The following is a 17181-nucleotide window of genomic DNA, read 5'->3' as shown; positions in this document are numbered from 1 at the left end:
TGAATCTCCCTATAAGTTCTGGGGATCCAAGCAGAGAGTAAACGTCTTTGTGAAAAGGTATCAGCGGGCATGAGGCCGTATACAATATACACATACTATGAATATATCTAAAAAGAAACAACCATCAGAAGGCCTGGATCCTTTGCTAACTTTCACTGTAGAGTTAAATATTTGCCAAGAAGTAAGCTTCTTCCACTTCAGATCTTTAAAGTTACGTTATAGAAGTGACCACCCAGCCTCAATAAAAGAGAATATGGATTATCATACCAATGACTACACCACGTGAGATAAAGGCAATCTCCCTGCAACTTCAAATATTCCTCTGGAAATAACACGCGCATTGTTTACCCTACCCGAGAACCACCTGTATTTGTATAGCAATCACACTTGAAAGATACTAAGAGTCCAGGGCCGAGCCCTAAAGGCAGGGTCTGTTGACATAATTAGGTGGTAACTCTCCAACTCCCAAAGTTCTTTTGACGATAAGAAAGAAAGAGACACCTCTTGCTCTGTAGGAAACTCCTTTTCAGTTTGTTTTCTAGTAATTGCCTAGTTTATTCCCTTCCTGCTGTTCAGTGGTTACTTTATTTAGGGACAGTAGAGGATTTTTACCTGGTGCCATGGGCTTAAACAGTTCTGGAAAAGTGGCTGTGCACCTGCACCTGATACGAGTAGATGCGTATTAACTATTTTACAAAACAAACAACTCCAGGATGCCTTGCAACTGCTAATAACCTCCCTGGAACAGCCCAGCACTGCTGGATTGTCCCTTTCCACTGTTAGTTCATACGCAAAGTGGTAGGATATTGCCACCTTTGCTCAAATGCAAGAAAATCAGAAGATGCTGTGACCTGAAAGTACTGGTACTTCCAGCTCCAGTTGGTTTCAGAGGAAACTTCCGGTGGCTGTCACTGGCTACAAAATAGATGACATGTGTCTTGTACTCTTTGACTTATTCCTTTCCTCAAGATAACACAGGATCTTTCACCTCTCCTTGCCTCTGAATAGGCTGCTCCCTCTGCTTAGATCTCTCTCGTGCTCACCTCCATTTTCACTTGGCCATTTTGGAATCGTCATTCACTTCCCCATATTGGAATCGTCAACTCAGCTATCACGCCATGCCTGAAGGCTTCCCTGAGGAATCCTCATCTCCAGCCTGGGTAAGGGATGGTTCCTCTGAGTTCTTACAGTAATTTTTGATGATTGCCATCATCCCATATGGCATAATGTGCAATATATCCTAGGTATGGTTAGCCTCTTTCTTAAAGCAGTGGTTCTGAATTTGGGTTATATGTAGGATGATGTCAGTACATAGCCCTTTACATTATGTTGGGCTCACCACAAGTGTAACTACCATCTGCCCCACCCAAGACTATGACAGTGTCATTGAGTACATTCTTTATGCTGTGCCTTTTATTCCCATGACTTACCCATTCCGGAGTGGGAAGTCAGTATCTCCAACTCTCCTGCAGCTATTTTGCCCATCACCCTCTTTCCCTTCCCTCTGGACACTTATCAGTTTGTTCTCTGTGTTTATAGGTCTGATTCTGCTTTTTCTTTGTTTACTCATTTGTTTTGCTTTTTAGATTACACATGTAAGTAAAATCACATGGTAGTTGTCTCGGTCTGACTTATTTCACTTAGCACAACACCCGTCCATCCATCATCCTTTCTTATAGCTGTGTAATATTCCATTGTGTGTGTGTGCATGTGTGTGTGTGTGTGAGAGAGAGAGACAGAGACAGAGGGAGGGAGGGAGGGAGAAAGAGAGAGAGAGAGACATATATCAGTGGACACTTAGGTTGCCTCTATATCTTAGCTATCATGAACAATGCTGTAATAAACATTGGCATGCATAAATCTTTTTGAATTACTGTTTTTGTTTTCTTTGAGTAAATACTCATTAGTAGAATTATTGGGTTATATGGTATCTCTATTTTTAGTTTTTCAAGGAATCTCCATATTGTTTTCAACAGTGGCTATGCTAATTTATATTACCGCCAACAGTGTATGAGCGTTCGTTTTCCTCCACATCCTCACCAACACTTGTTATTTCTTGTCTTTTTGATTTTAGCCAGTCTGACAAGTATAATGTGATATCTCGTGGTTTTTGTTTGGATTTCCCTCATGATTGGTGATGTTATGCATCTTTTCATGTGTCTCTTGGCCATCTCTATGTGTTCTCTGGCAAAATGTGTGTTTAGGGCCTCTGCCCAGGTTTTTTTGCTTGTTTGTTTGTTTTTTGGTTTGTTTTTGAGAAAAGCAGAATAAAGCACTTTTATAGTGGTAATTAAAACTTGAAACTCGTGTGTAGTTCAGGGAGGTGGGTGTGGGAGGTAGGCAGCAAAAATTTTCCTCACCAAATCATTACAAGGGAGAGCAAAGTGTTGAGAGGGGGAGGAAAAGCCAAGAAACACTGAAATCAGCAGGGGGAGCTGAATATCAAAAACCAGGAGATACTGAAGCTGTGATGACCAGCATCATTTTCTCAAGACAACACTCAAGGGTGTGTCAGGATGGCTGGGCTTTCATCGGGTGTTAAGTGTCTACAAACAGCACCTTCAATTTAAACTTTCGATTAAGTTCTTAAAATTTAGGAAGCAGAGCTTGGATAGCTACAAGATTACAAAAGTCCTGAATATCCATTAGAAAAACCACAAGGTGGGAGATAAAACAAAAAGTGAGGCCACAAAGGCAGCTTCAGAGTTCCCTGCAGGCCAGGGTGCAAATCCGTGTAGTTTCCAACATTGCAGTGAGAACTATCTGTCTTCAAAAGGCAGAGCGTTTGGGGCACTTAGATGGCTCAGTCACTTAAGCATCTGACTCTTGCTTTAGGCTCAGGTCATGATCTCATGGTCCGTGAGATTGAGCCCCATGACCGGCTCCAAGCTGAGAATACAGAGCTTGCTTGGAATTCTCTCATTCCTTCTTTTTGCCCCTCCCTGCCTCCATCTCTCTCTCTCTTTCTATCAAAATAAATAAATAAACTTTAAAGAAAAAAAGGCAGAGTTTAAGGGGAGGCTCGGGTGGGGCAATGGAGGCAAAGGCTCTCCCCCTCTCTGCTTCAGTTTTGGGTAGGGCTTTTAATTCAACCTATGTACATCTGTCAACTTAAAGAGGAATTTGTCCCTCAACAGCATCTCAAAATCTACTACAGCTTTGTATGGCAGCAGCAAGAATGTTTAATGAATAATAGATAAAAATTTCACCCAGAAAAACAAAATAAAATAAAGATTCTTGCATCCTCCTTCCCCCACCAATTTCTATTCTGAAGTTAACCCATTACTTGTGCTGTTAATACTTGACTAATACTTAAATGGAAACCTAGATCTAAAAGACTGAAACTGAAACTTCACCCCAACAAGAAAATGAAATAAAATGAATAACTTGAGGTTCATGGCATATAGTTTAGGTCAACACACGTATGAGGAGAAAGAGAAAGAGCAAAGCGATGGGGACAGAACACTTTCATTCGGTATCAATGCTTATCTAAAGAATGTAGTGGATGGGGCGCCTGAGTGGCTCAGTCGGTTAAACGTCCGACTTCGGATCAGGTCATGATCTCACCATCCGTGGGTTCGAGCCCTGCGTCGGGCTCTGTGCTGACAGCTCAGAGCCTGGAGCCTGCTTCGGATTCTGTGTCTCCCTCTCTCTCTGCCCCTCCCCTGCTCATGCTCTCTCTCTGTCTCAAAAATAAACATGCATTAAAAAAATTTAAGAAAGAAAGAAAGAAAGAAAGAAAGAAAGAAAGAAAGAAAGAAAGAAATGTAGTGGAACAATCAGGAAAAGCTCCACACGACTGGCAGATTCGTGTGTGCACCTCTGGAGGCACCACATCCCTCCATGGCACATCCAAGAATGGGGTGCTCAGAGAAGATGCCATTCCTGTCATTCCAATTTCAGAAGCTCCATGTCAAGGACAAAAACAAGAGTGGCATTTGGTGGGGTGATGCCTGGGTGCCTAGGAGCACTGTAGTCATAGTCTGGGGAGATATTTTGGCTCTCTGACCCATACTTACGGGGGCAACGCCTTCTTTCTAGCCTCAGATCACCTCCTGCTTCCCTAGCATAAACTTAAAGTGCTTCTTTCTGTTCTGGAAGGGATCAAATTTCTTTCTATCTTCAAGAATCCCTGTGTCGTGCACCACACAGGTCTGGCCATGCTTTGGGACAGTAGCCCATCTCTGGGGGAGATAGTCTCCACCTGCACGTTCTAAGACTGCAGTGGTGAGGGATGCTGGGAGGGCAGGCGAGCCACATGGACAGACAGCAGACCTGGAGGTGATTCCTGGCCTCATGACCCATGCTCGCTTTTTAATCATCTAGTTGTTTATTTTTTCACTGTTGAGTTGTATACATTCTTTATATATTTTAGATATTAACCCCTTACAGGATATATTATTTGCAAATGATTTTGCAAACCTTCATTCAGTAGGTTGCCATTTTGTGTCATTGATGGTTTCCGTTGCTGTACAAAAAAAATTTTATTTTGATGTAGCCTTTGCTTTTGTTTCCTTGCCTTAGGAGACATAGCTACAAAAATGTTGCTGTGGCCAATGTCAGAGGAATTACTGCCTGTGTCCTCTTCTAGGATTTTTACGAATTCCAGATCTCTCAGGAATTTAGGTCTTGAATCCATTTTGAGTTTTTTTTGTGTAGGTATGGTGTTAGAAAGTGGTCCAGTTTCATTCTTTTACATGTAGTTGTCTATCTTTCCCAGCACCATTTTTTGAAGAAACTGTCTTTTCCTGCAGTGTATATTCTTGGCTCATTTGTCATTGAGCATAGTGTTTTCAAAGTTCATCCTTCTTGTAGCATGAATCAGTACCTCATCTCTTTTTAGGGCTGTTACCAAACTGGTAACTACTAAATTAATATAAATAACTGATAATATCATACTGTTGCCTTTCTTTAACAGATTAAATTCAGGCATAGCAAAGGACAAGATTTAAAGAAACAAACAGCAAGGAGTAACTCAATCACTTTTCCCAGGCTATGGTTGAATCTCCCTCAATTTCTTTGTGTCTCAGAACCAACAGCTGACCTAGTTAAGCCCGCCGAAGGACCCAGATTCTGGGTTTGGCAGGTGTTGTGCTATTCTTTTTGCCTTTCAGGCATTTTGAACAATTTCCTTAGGGTAGAAGTTTCCCAACTTTATGGGTCTTCACCTCAAGCTGGAAATCTAAAATTCTCTTGCCACTTTCCTTGCACCCTCAAGTCAGACTTGAGACCTCCTCTTCACCAGTTAGAAGCATTCATGCCACAATTCATGTCAGAACCGTTTCAGATGCCCTCCACTCACAGCAGAAATATCCTGTACAGAAGGAGGTTCTACTGGAAGCTTCTAGGGCTGGCCTCAGAGTTACTAGGTGGGGTGATGCAGTGGTGGACACTTCCACTGGGACAGTTCTGTGGTACGATTAGAGCATCATCCCCAACTTTAGTTTCCAAGCCTGGTCCTCTGGAGAGAACCTTCCGGAGAGTCTTGGGAGTTACTCCTGATCTTCAGTTAATTCTTTTTTTGCTTAAATTCATTAGAATGTGTTTCTGTTAAATGAGAGTAGGATTGCTATCACAGGACTCTACCTTAGAAACCCTGTTGGTGTTGAACTGTTAGGAGAAGATTGCCCCCTAATTCACTGATTAGCTTTAGGGCCATGACAGACCTCTTTTGCAGAAAAGCCCTTGTTTGCATGGCTTAAGTTGACAAATACTCTTTATCTCTCAGAATATAAAAAATTTCACAGGTGCAATCTGAATGATTGTGATTGTGATGTTTGACACTAGTAAAGTATTAATCCACACAACAGTATATTGATTTCTGAGATACTCTCAGCTGACCACTAACTCTGAATCATGATTTCTTTGCCCAGTCCATCAGGCTTATAAGTTCAGGTTGTCTTATCTCTTAATCACCCTCCTTGACCCACTACCTTTCTCAAACACATATGGAATGTACCACAATGGCCTTAAAATGCATTGTCTAATTGCTATATCTGAGCATCAATGATGGATGGAAAGTTTTGAGAAAAAATATAAATCTGTGATTTTTGAACTTTGTATGGACATGTTTTGCAGTTAATAACATCTGATAAGAATATGCTGAACCATTGATTTTGACAAATTCCTTCTTATACTTTTCTATATAGACACTCCCCAGACTCCAGTGGGCAATGTAGAAGGCCTATAAGGACATAGTTTTTGTGATGCTAAAGGTAAATTCCATGCAGGAACCTGTCAGTATATGGAAATTATGTTAAACCTCATTATCTCTCCACCCCCCTCCATCCTCAAATGGACTACTGCACTGATCTAGCCTTATGTACCACCTTTGGAGTCTCTTAAGGCATTCAGAAATGAAATCCAGGAGGAGGAAGGTAGTATTTCAGTTGATGTTCTGGTATTTTCCCTTTATCTACCTTAGGTTTATTTTGCTTTGGCATGTGTGACAGTCCACAGAAAATGTCAAAAATATCAATCAGCTCTTCCTAAAATATATTGAAGATGATGATACAATAGCTTCCAAGGCACATGGCATATGCATATACCATATGAGCCTAAGAATACACCTGTGAACATACCATTTCAGAGTGAGAAACACTAGCCTGAAGTCTTACTACCATGCATTTTTAGGGTGACATGTGGGCATTGCGAGAAGAGAGACCCTGTTGTCATAATATTTATTCATAAGGCTGTAGGAAATTATGTTTTTAGGCTAAAAGTTTTCTCAGATCATGGTCTCAGACATAAAAATAAAACAAATAAAAACCCATCCATGAAGAGGAATCAAAATGAAAGCATCTTAATAAAATGAATTTGCCATACTTAAAGAAGATTTTGAATATGGTTGTTTATCCTTAATTCTGTTTGAGGCCACACAGATAACATAAGACATAAATGGGAGAGCAGTAGGAGCCAAGTAGCATGTGATCTCATTGGCATGAATTTCCAAAGGGGTCAGACTTGAAACCGACCAGCAAAAGATCAATTTGCTAGGAAGTCATTTTGAAGACTAAGTTCTTACTTATCCTAAGATCTATGGCCAAATGGCAAATTAATGCCCTAGGGAGCACACTTTTGGAGAGGTCATGGAAGCATCCTCTGAGTCCCTCATCAACTAAACTTTGACCTTGTCCAAATCATACATCTCTGAGCATTTAACATGCTAGTTGGTCAGGCTAAAATCCACTTCAATCCTAGGTTTCCATCCAGGGTAACTTTTATCTACAACAGTGACTAGCTGAACATAGCGGCCCTTTAAGGGTTACCGTGATCCAGCTCTTTAATTACTTTGGTTACTGCATGAGCTCTATCTCTGGGGATGAGTGTGTTTCAGGCATGGAATACTGTTGAGGGGGAAACATTCCCATGAGCTCAAGCTGGACATAACTTGTTTTTAACACTTAATGTAAACATCTAGTTGTATTCTCATTAGCAATTCTGCAAAGCAAAATAATGCCTCCCATTCTCATTTCCACCTATTCCATCCTCAGAGTTTCCAGTCTGACTGTATGCATTGTTCTGGCCCCCACTTCTACCCTGGTGTATGATGCATTTTCCCCAAGGCCAGCAAAAGCCTCCCTGTTTGATCGCCAAGCCTCCTCCTCCTGCTTCTCTGAATCCTTCCTCTTAACCAGTTCTTCCATGAGGACAAACCATAACAATTCGCAACCAGGGCTCCCTGCACCTATGAAGCCCGAAGCATATGAGACTGGCTTGTACGATTAACAAAAATAGTTGAAGAATGAACAATTAATAACTATTTCTTATGGTTTTATATTCCCTAACCTCTTCCTGAAGTCTTGTGACTTAGTTGTATCCTTTCTATGAGAAGCTCAAGTCCTCCTTAGATCCTGTAACACAATATTGCCATACATTTTTAATGAAAAAAGTTTAAAAGGTGTGGAGTTATTATTTTAGGTTTCATTTTTGAAATGACTCATACCTAAACCATTTAGAAACTCTGTGGCCTGGTTATCCTTCTTGGAGAAATCACACCCATTTAGATGAGTCTGTGTAAATCATTTATTTATATGGTTGCTAATTGTTGTTACAGGTTCCAAGGCTATGACAATACCTTTTCATTTATAAAGGCTAAAGAGAACTCTCCTGGACATTTTTTCTTCCCTGCAATCTCCCAGTGGGGTTTATGTCAGCTCTCAATTAATGACATTTAAAACAAAGGGAAGAGATTGGGCAAAAGATAAAATTATTTATATGTGAAACATTACGAATGATAAACATCTGCACATAAGCAGTTACTTTAATTACCACTTAAAATTAGAAACAACTTCCCTTTTTTATTTTTCAAAATAGGCTATTGACATCATCAGTAATTTCTAGGAAACTATATTAAAATTTATGTTTAAAAAGTAAATTGTTAATAATTCTGAGGTTTCTCATTCAACTCAATTGTGGGTGCTTCTGTTCTAGAGGAATTCTTGGCAGTTTCTGAGAAAGGGAAGGCTAAACAGAATAAGGACAGACTAAAACAAGGCCAACTGGTGAAATCAGGAAAGTAAAGAATATAACATCAAAAAGGTTTGTGCTCACTGACTCTCCTCTCCCCTCCACTGGTTTTCCCACTAGATTTACATTAATGTTTCCAGAAATGTGCATCCAAAAATGAATGTCAAAGAAACTTTGGCTAAACCAGTTGCATTTCATTTAGCACTACACAGGAGGAATATGCATACTCAAAACTCCCAGTTGGGATTTTTTCCTTAAGGGGTCAAGCAAGAATTGGACAGAATCAGGTAGGATGGCATTTCCTTGGGGGCTGAGAAAGTAAAGGTTAGAAAGTCAAAGGTGGAGAGACAAGAGTGTGGTCAGAATCGCCTCTAAGCTTCATAGATGATCTTTTCCAGTTGCAACACTTCTCAGCAGTAGTTTTCCATTCCCTGTGGCATTGACATCTGCCTAACACAATCACTGTGTTCTTGCTCAAGCAATGATGAACAGAAATGTCTGTATTAGTTCCTCTGGGCTTCTCTAGGCGCATGAAGAGGGTCTCCTACATGCCCTCCTCATGCACAAAGAATAAGTTCTCACAAGTCCTTGTAAGAATAAGTTCTTTTTTTCATGGACATGCACACACACACACACACACACACACACACACGTGTGCATGTGCGGAGGTAGGGCACAGGGGGAGAGAGCATCTTAAGCAGGCTCCATGCTCAGCACAGAGTCTGTCACAGGGCTCCATCCCATGACCCTGGGATGATGACCTGAGCCAAAATCAAGAGTCGGCCACTCAGCCAACCGAATGAGCCACCCCAGCACCCCAAGAAAAAGTTCTTATATGCATTAACACTTCTTTGGGTCAACAGAGACATATATTTATTGTGAATACCATGGAGTACTTAAGAGTTAAACTCAACAAAATGGATTCTGGTACTGTTAGATAAATGTCAAAAGCATATATTGCAAGTAATGATAGGATAATCAGCAAGAGCAGGTGCAGTAATTAACGTCAACCTTAATGAGGGTGGGCTATGCCATAGGCACAATTCTAAGTCCTTTTCTTTTATCAACTTATTTTGTCCTCTCAATAACCCTATTAAGTTGGGTTCTATGATTATTCCATTTTATAGCTAAACAGGATGCTGAATTTTCCCACCAAGAATGCCATTAAAATTTAGCACTGAAGAAGCCAGAAGAATGTTCGCTGGGTTTTGTTTTTTGTTTTCATTTTTTGATGCTGGTGTTGTTTTTGTTGTGTTTTGTTAGTTAGCAAGCACTTATATAAAATTTACAGCATGGCAGTTACTGATCTAAGAATTTTCTAAATATGACACTAACTCTATTAATCCTGACGACAATTTCATGAGCTAGGTTCATTTATTATAACCCTTTTGAAGTGGTAGGAGTTGAGACTCATGGAGATCAAGCAACTTACCCAAGGTAACATGACTAGAAAGCTAATAGAGTGGTGTCCTAATCCCAGGTAGTCTGTTCTGATTGTGCAGTGGGAAAAAGTCCTTACAGAAGCAGGTGATGCTTAAGCATTTCTTGAATATTTAGCCAACATACCCAATTTATTGGAGGGAGGAGGAGTGTGTGGGTCATGTAAAGGAGAAGTTGAGGAGAGAAGCATGGGTGCTTATCCTCTCTCTCTCTCTCTCTCTGTCTCTCTCTCTGTCTCTCTCTCTCTCTCTCTTCTTAGACCTTGCTGGTGACTCTATCACACCTCATGATTGGTGTGAGAGCTCACATTTTCTCTTTTGGATGTTAATGCCTAGTATACCTAGGAATGTTGAAAGACTAATCTCGGGGATTAGAAACTATCTGAGATACGAATGAATAGTCAAAATCAATTTCAGTGCTAACAGCTACAGTTAACAGTTCAGATTTTATTTTAATTAGTAATCATCATACTTCTTCACATTTAGCAACAAAGTGAACTACACAATTCACGACTTTTCTACTTAACTATCCAAATATACATTTCCCTATAACTCTTAGATAGTCTATAAATTTCAATAAATCCAAACTGAAAATTCATTCAGTCTCATAAAGAGAAGTCACCACTATGCCAACACCGACAATACCCTTGATCACTATAGAAAGAGAGGAAGTTAACATGCATTGATGAAGTTTTGAGCATCTGGAAAGCTTTTGGTTAAGAAGCCTGGTCTCATTAATAAAAGAACCTAAAAATATCTCAAGTAGAAAAGGAGTGGAATCTGGTGCTTTGAAATGGAAAAGAAAATAAACAAACCTGAGAGCAGGAAGTTGATTCATCCAAAACAAAGAGGGTGAGGTATTGGGTGTTCTTCAGATGGCAGGGAGAGTACTCCACTTCTACCTAGGTCCTTTGGGTAATATGACCTCAAATAGGCAGGTGTGCCAAGGGAGACTTGGCTCTGAGTGCTATATATAGCACAAGAGTTCCCACAAATCTTCTGTTAAAACTTAGCACTGAACGACAAGAACCATAGGTCTTTGAATGGGTCCATAGGCATTCAGAACAGAAAAATAGCAGCCACAATGCACTAGAATATAGTGTCAGTCCCCTCTCCACTTTGGATAGTAAAATCCTTGGGGTACCTGTGCAAACCTCAGGGAGGAAAGAAGACCATTCTTCCTAACAATAACGGAGACCAAATTTCTGGCTAACAATCACAGTAGGGGCCTGAATCAGACTTGATTTTATTTAAGCAAAAAAAAAAAAAAAAAAAAAAAAAGTTGTATTTTGTACATTGAACATCGTGAAATTAGACACGGAGGCAAATTGTACCTTCTTTTCAGACTTTTTGATTGTCTGGTATTTATTGCATAAACTTTAATCTCAACTTTTACCCGGGTTGGTGATAGTAGTGGTAGTAGTAATAATAATGAACCAAATCTGATTCCTCTGGGGTCCAATTATAAATACTTACAGATCCAGGTGAAGACAAATGACTTAAACACTGGTGTGGCAGAATATGATCCATACCTCCCACTTCTTCCTGGGTGTACAGCCAGACTACCTTTCCTGGCATCCCCTGCAATTACTGTGGCCTCACAACTAAGCATTAGCCAATGAACGTGAGCAGAAGTGAGGTACACCACTTGCAGTTTTGTAGTTCCCCCGTATCTGTGGTTTTGTTTTCCATGGTTTCTGTCACCTGTGGCCACCCATGGTCTCAAAGCAGCTGATCCTCCTTCTGACATATTGTCAGAAGGTCAGGAGGAACCTGACATTACATCACAATGCCCATGTCCATTTACTTCACTTCATCTCATCATGGAGGCATTTTATCAGCTCACATCATTACAAGAAGAGGGAGTACAGTACCATAAGGCATTTTGAGAGAGAGAGAGAGGGAAAGAGAAACCATATTTACATAACTTTTATTATATTATTGCACTTGTTCTTACTATTAGTTATTTATCAACTATTTAACAATATTTAGTTATTAGTTATTATTAGTTATTAGTTAATATTAGTTATTTATTAGTTATTAAATATTAGTTATTTATCAACTATTTAACAATATCAATATTTAACAACTATTTAGTTGTTTATCTCTTGCTATGCCTAATTTATAAATTAAACTTTATCATAGGTATGTACGTATTAGAAAAACACGTGGTATATATAGAGTTCATTACTATCTGTGATTTCAGGCATCTACGGTGGGGAGGGGGGGTGGTCTTTAAACATATCCTCCACAAGATAGGGGCGGGGTGGGGGTGGGGGTGGGATTACTCTGTAGACCATTATAAGCTTCTGAAGCACACACCTCCATGATCTCCTCCCTTCTGGCCCACTAGAATAGAGACGATCCCAAATCGTAATCAGAATCTACATGTGGAAGATGTCAGGGGCTTCATCAGTCTTTCAACAAGTGACCCTGAAAAACAATGAATGAGCAGAGCCTACATACCAAAAAGAGTACTCACAATAGAATGTAACTTGAATAGGCAAGAAATTTCTCTTGTGCTAAGCCACTGAAATTCTGGGGTCTATTTGTGACAACAGGTAGCATTGTTGTAATAAAATTTGACTAGTTAAAACAACAACTACAAAAACAAACTAACTCCTTCCCACCTACAGTCACCACACAATCATGTCCTCTGTAGGGAACATCTTTCAAATTATAGAAAAGATGTAAGAAAAGAGTTGTTTAAAGTCAAAATCCAAGGTAAGGTTCATACTTAGGATACCTATAAATCTGTTTCATTTGCCACACAAAGTAGTCTATTTTATTTTAATTAGTTGCCAACATTTACAAGTGGAAAATTTTCCCACAAAAATCTAGACTTTCATCTTCTGAAAAACTTGGTAAGTTGAGCTTTATTCTCCTTCTTATGTATGATATGCACCCTGCAGACACACATGACTTGTTCTGGCCATACTCCCTCTTTTGCTTTACTTATTTGGCCTTTGAATGTAGTTGTATGTTACTGCTGGATTATCAGAAATAGCTGGGGATTTAGAAAACACACAATACCAACTAGACTATAACTACAATGAGGAGAGACTACTTGAACCATTTACATGTTATATCCTTGGCTTCTTTTGATGTGGGTCATAGAAACAGTCACATAAAATTTATAACTGCATTTGTTGATTTGAGATTACTGATATTTTTTGCCTCCTAACTATCTCTCTCAGTATTCCCTACATGAAATCCAACATAAAGTCTCGTTTCAGAATTAGCTCACTAGAAAATAATTAGTAATATCTCCTCCACCAATACAATAAGAACTACTCATCTGTTATTTTCTCCATTTTGCCTTTACCATTAAGACCAGCATAGTTATATTTCTTTCAAGTATACTCTATGGAAAGTTATGACTTAAACTTGCAGGTTCTACTTTTTCTCCTTTCATTGCTATTTTATTTCAATATGTTCTCATTTATAGTTATTTATGTACTTAAAATACATCTGTTTCATACATACATTTATTATAGGCCACCTCAAATTCTTACTGAAGTTAAATAGAGTATAAATAAATAAGTATAAATTAAACATTATCGTTAATGTTTAATAACAGTATAAAATTATATCAGGAGAACATAAAGTTTAATATTCGTATCCATTTGAGATACATTTTTTGTTTTTGTTTCTTGCCTTTTGAAAATAGGGTAATATTATTAATAAATAATTTCTTAGAATCTTTTCTAGATGATTTGCTGCCAACTAGAGGAGCATGCTTAATTTGCTGTTGTTTCATTTGTTTTCTAAAATGCACATAGAGAAGCAACTATCATATACACATAGATAGATTCTCTTATTTACTTGGTCATTTGTTTAACAAGGCATTTACTGAACACTTACTTTGTATCAAGAACTATGTGAGACTAAAGCCAAGTCTCAGAACTTGGGGACTCAACTATTACGGTGGAATAGAGAGTAAAGAAAAGATCGGTAGAATATGCACTGGAAGAAAAGACAGTTTCTGCCTGAGGAGTCAAGAGAAGCATGTCACTTGAGGGAGATGCACCCCAGGTTTTGAAAGGCATGCAGTGGGTGAAGCACAGGGAAGGGTCCACCTTGGGAAGGGGTGAAGCACAGGGAAGGGTCCACCTTGGGAAGGGATGGAACCTAGAACCTAGGAGAATCTTGAGTGAATCCCGGATCCTCAAAGCATGTCCTTGCTGAATGTCAATTGTCAGTAGAAGGCAGGGGACAAGGTCAGGAGGTTAAACCATCAAAAGAAAAGTGGTAGGGATCTGGTCAAGGTCCTTTCTTGACATGATGGCCAATACCCTGTTATTGTTAATAAGCAGTCATTGAGAGATTTAAGTAAAATACTTATATTATTGGATCGGTGTAGTCAATGGAGCCAACTCTGCAATCAGTCTGATTACTTCCTTTATGATCCATTGATTTATCTTGGTAAACATGCATATCAGAAAAAACTTAGAATAGCTTGAAAAGGTAAATATATTAAATTAGAGGCCACTAAAATAAATTTGAAAGATGTAGTTAAATGAATTTAAAGGCAAGAAAATAAGATGGGGCAAGTGAGAAGTTTGGTTCACATTGTTCATGTCCTGACATCCTACCTAAATACTTGTTAGAGATGAGGCACAAATAACTTGACCCTAGACTTTCTTGGTAGTTAAAATAACCATTATAGAAACAAGATCCATGGAGTAAAAGCAAGCCCAGTGCTTAGTGAAATACCAGTATTCATACAGCAGAAAGGCATACTCTCTGATATAATAATAAATGTCCTCAATAACAGTCTGACACCAAGTAATAATAAACTTGATAGGACAATTTTCTTTATTTTTCTTTTTTTTAATTTAAATTTTATTTGGTTAATGTCTATTGCAATATTGGTTTCAGGTGTAGAATTCAGTGATTCATCACTTACATACAATACCCACTGCTCATCACAACAGGTGCCCTCCTTTGTACCCATCACTCATTTATCCCATCTCCCACCCACCTCCTTCTGTCAACCTATAGTTTGTTCTCTGTCATTAAGAGTCTCTTGGGATTTGTTTTCCTCTATTCTCTTCCTCCCCACGCTTCCCATATGTTTATCTGTTTTGTTTCTTAAATTCCACATATGACTGAAATTATATGGTATTTGCCTTTCTCTGATTGACTTGTTCACTTAGCACAATACATTCTATCTCTATCCACATCATTGTAAATAGAAAGATTTCATTCTTTTTGACTGCCAAGTAATACTTTATACACACACACACACACACACACATCTTCTTTATACACTTACTGTTTATGGATATTTGGGCTCTCTCCATAGTTTGGCTGTTGTTGATAATGCTTCTATAAACATTGGGGTGCATGTATCCCTTTAAATCTATATTCTTGTATCCTTTGAGTAAATACCTAATAGTGCGATTGCTGGATCGCAGGGTAGTTACATTTTTAGTTTTTTGAGGAGACTCCATACTGTTTTACAGAGTTACTGTATCAGTTTGCATCTCCACCAACAGTGCAAGAGGGTTCCTGTTTCTCTGCATCCTTGCCAATACCTGTTGTTTCTTGTGTTGTTAATTTTAGCCATTCTGACAGGTGTGAGGAGGTATCTCATCATGGTCTTGATCTGTATTCCTTGATGATGAGTGATGTTGAGCATCTTTTCATGTGTCTGTTAGCCATCTGGATGTCTTCTTTGGAAAAGTGTCTATTCATGTCTTCTGCCCATTTATTCACTGGGCTATTTGTTTTTGTCTTTTGGGTGTTGAGTTTGATAAGTTCTTTATAGATTTTGGATACTAACCCTTTATCAGATATGTCATTTGCAAATATTTTCTCCCATTCTATAGTCTGCCTTTTAGTTGTGTTGATTGTTTCCTTCCCTGTGCAGAAGCTTTTTATCTTGATGAAGTCATAATAGTTCATGTTTGCTTTTGTTTCCCTTGCCTTTGGTGATGTGTCTAGTAAGAGGTTGCTGTGGCTGAGGTCAAAAGGTTGCTGCCTTTGTTCTCTAGGATTTTGATGGTTTCCTGTCTCACATTTACTTCTTTCATCCATCTTGAATTTATTTTTGTGTATGGGGCATTGTGTCATTCAAAGCCATTATTTTCTTGTTGATTTTCTGCTTAGATGACCTGTCCATTGCTGTAAGTGGGGAGTAAAAGTCCCCTACTATTATTGTATTATTATCAATGAGTTTGTTTATGTTTGTTAGTAATTAATTTATGTATTTGGTGTTTCAGGTTGGGGGCATAAATATATACAATTGTTAGGTCTTCTTGATGGATATGCCTCTTTATGATATAATGCCCTTCTTCATCTCTACCTACAGTCATTGTTTTAAAATCTAGTTTGTCTGGGGCACCCAAGTGGCTCAGTCAGTTAAGTGCCCAACTTCAGCACAGGTCATGATCTTGTGGTTCATTAGTTTGAGCCCTGCATTGGGCTCTGTGCTAAAAACTCAGAGCCTGGAGCCTACTTCAGATTCTGTGTTTCCTTCTCTCTCTGACCCTTTCCTGCTCACACTCTGTCTCTCTGTCTCTCAAAAATAAATAAAACATTAAAAAAATAAAAATAAATAAAAGCTAGTTTGTCTGATAGAAGTATGGCTACTTCAGCTTTCTTTTAATGTCCGTTAGCATGATAGATGGTGTTCCAACCCCTCACCTTCAATCTGCAGGTGTCTTTAGGCCTAAAATGAGTCTCTTATAGTCAGCATATAGATGCATCTTGTTTTTTTTATCCATTCTGACAACCAATATCTTTTTATTAGAGCATTTAGTCCATTTACATTCATAGCGATTAATGAAAGATATGAATTTAGTGCCATTGTGTTACCTGTGTTTCTGGTGATACTCTATGGAATGGGACATTTTATAAATCTTCCAAAACTAAGTCATTAGCATCATGTCAAACCACTTCTCCCACATTCAATGAAAGCAATTCTAGGGCAACTTGATACAGTCTAGGATTTGGCTCTCTGCTGACCTCATTTACTTGAAGAATTTTAGGGTAGCTCTGTAAAAGAAAACATGAACTATATTTCAGGCACTACCCTGTGATATACTTTCTCTCATCCAAGCTTTTTAAAGCGAGATATCGAGTGACACTCCAGGTTAGACCCTAGAGTACAGTTAAGCACAGAGCTCTCTGGTAGAAATGGCCAGGTAGGCTGGGGCTAGAACTGATATCTGCTTTTGGAAATTGTGGGCCCTGAAATGATACTTTTTGAATTGAAAGAAGTATCTGCCACTTTCTGCCACTTTCATTCATCCATTCACTCATTGAC

At 38.9% G+C, this 17181-nt stretch overlaps 1 protein-coding gene and 1 pseudogene across 1 annotated transcript in view; both read right to left on the bottom strand.

Annotated features, from left to right (window-relative positions):
• CCDC192 (coiled-coil domain containing 192) overlaps nucleotides 1-17181 on the bottom strand; it is a 213125-nt gene that overhangs the window by 124950 nt on the left and 70994 nt on the right. The window lies entirely within an intron of this gene.
• Nucleotides 3738-4380, bottom strand: LOC122217366 (annotated as a pseudogene).

The sequence above is a fragment of the Panthera leo genome, chromosome A1 (genome assembly GCF_018350215.1).
Source record: "Panthera leo isolate Ple1 chromosome A1, P.leo_Ple1_pat1.1, whole genome shotgun sequence".
NCBI classification, from domain to species: Eukaryota; Metazoa; Chordata; class Mammalia; order Carnivora; family Felidae; genus Panthera; species Panthera leo.
Note: the sequence above shows the minus strand (reverse complement) of the source record. Positions and strands in the feature narration are given on the sequence as shown.